Consider the following 2,500-nt stretch of genomic DNA (forward strand, 5'->3'; position numbering starts at 1 on the left):
TGGAAAAAAACAAGATGAAAGTTAATTACATCAGATTCCAAACAAATTGGCTGGACATTACGAGAACCATCGTTGGTAACAGCAAAATATTTAAAGGCCACTTACGAATGGCACTGACATTGCCCTAGCAAGGAGGACAATGCCCTAGAGACTAACCATATATACATATGATCCGCTATTAATGTGCTATTAATGAACTGATTACTGGCTGACATTACTTGGTAGATTTCTTAGTCGTTTCCATTCAAATCATATCAAGAACATTTTGATTTAAAGGTAAATTCTTTTATAAGATTTGTAAAGATGCATTTGTAATGTATAGTGACTTGAATTGTCCATTTTTATTATTCGTTATCACCTGTGTTTTTATTCGAGATAGTTTAAAGTTTGTAATTAACTTATTTTCTAGCTGGAAGATATTGAAGAAGGAATGTGAGATATAACTATTGATAATAATTTGCTTAATTCATATGTTTCCCTAGATAATAGAGGAAGTAATTTAATTGGAATAGTATTAGCTGATCATAAAGCTAACGTTTTCTTGTTTTTTTTTTTTTTTTAAACTATTGTTCCTCAGGATTGGGTAGTGCCACAGCCTCTGTACCATGGTCTTCCACTGTCTTGGGTTAGAGTTCTCTTGCTTGAGGGTACACTCGGGCACACTGTTCTACCTTATTTCTCTTCCTCTTGTTTTGTTAAAGACTTTATATTTTATGTAGGGGATATATATTTTAATGCTATTAATCTTAAATTATTTAATTTTTCCTTGTTTCCTTTCCTCACTGGGCTATTTTCCCTGTTGGAGCCCCGGGGCTTATAGCATTCTGCTTTTCCATCTAGGGATGTAGCTTAGCAATTAATAATAATAATAATAATAATAATAATAATAATAATAATAATAATAATAATAATAAGTGATGTCAACAATAACAACAACAACAACATTAATAATAATAATAATAATAATAATAATAATAATAATAATAATAATAATAATAATAATAATAATAAATAATAATAATTAATGATAGTTAATGAATAATAATTAATGATGATAATTAATAATAATAATTAATAACAATATATTTAGATTCCTTGTAGAAAGTGTTGTAATCAAACGATTTACTCCCACTACAGAAAGCAATACTACGGTCCACCTGTGACTCATACTCTTTCTTCTTCTTCTTCCTCTTCTTTCCTTATTCTTCGTAAGCTCTCCTACGCCCATAAACCGCCTTCGGGATTAATTGCAAGTTGGTGGTTTGTTGTTGAGAAGAATCTAGGTGCTCCCAGACCCTTCCAGACCTTTCCAGACCCTTCCAGACAGGGATAGACTACACTTCCACGCACTTCCAGACTACAGCATTTCCTTAACACTGAACTACATCCTAGAAATGATCTTTCGTTAATAAGTGTAGGATGATTATATTTCCTTGAAGACACTTCCATATGCATTAAATACTGCCTACGATTCTGACGTTAAGCTGGAAAGTCTCAGAAATCTGCCGCTTTGGAAATAATTCAGATACATCACTTTGAAGTCTTTTGAATATGGCCCACACTGATGACGTCACTTTAAAAGTGATTTAGATTATATGGCTTTGGAAGTCCTTTGAATATGGCCCATATTGATGACGTTATTTTGGAAGTAATTTAGATGTATGGCTTTGGAATTCTTTTGAATATGGCCAACATTGGTGACGTCTCTTTAGAAGTAATATAGATTATATGGCTTTAGAAGTCTGGAATATGGTTCATATTGATGACATCACTTTAGAAGTAATTTAGATTTATGGCTTTGGAAGTCTTTGGAATATGGTTCATATTGATGACATCACTTTAGAAGTGATTTAGATTATATGGCTTTGGAAGTCTTTTGAATATGGCCCATATTGATGACATCACTGGAAATCATATAAACGACTTTACTTTGGAAGTCCTTGAAATGACATCACTTTGGAAGGCTTTTGAATATGCTCTACAACTATGACGTCATTTTGGAAGTCTTCAATATGCCCCACATTGATGACGTCACTTTAGAATTCATTTAGATAACATCACTTTGGAAGTCATTTAGATAACATCACTTTGGAAGACATTGGAATATGCTCTACAATGATGACGTCATTTTGGAAGTGTTTTGAAAATGGCCTACAATGATGACGTCTCTTTACAATTCGTTGAATAATGTCCCACAATAATGACGTCATTATGGAAGTCTTGAATATGCCAGTTATGACGTCACTTTGGAAGTCGTTGAATTACGTCCCACAATAATGACGTCATTTTGGAAGAAAAAATCCGTTGATTATGACGCCATTTCTGAAGTCCTCGATATAAGTACCTTAATGATGACGTCACTTAGGAATTAGAAATCCTTAGATGGCGTACGAAATGCAACGTATTCAACTAATTTCCATATTCGTTCGTTTCAACTTCAGCTCATTGGGACTAGTTTTAACACAATTCACCGAAAAGGAATTCTAGAATCAGGTTTTTC

This window comes from Palaemon carinicauda, chromosome 38 (assembly GCF_036898095.1).
Source record: "Palaemon carinicauda isolate YSFRI2023 chromosome 38, ASM3689809v2, whole genome shotgun sequence".
Taxonomy (NCBI): Eukaryota; Metazoa; Arthropoda; class Malacostraca; order Decapoda; family Palaemonidae; genus Palaemon; species Palaemon carinicauda.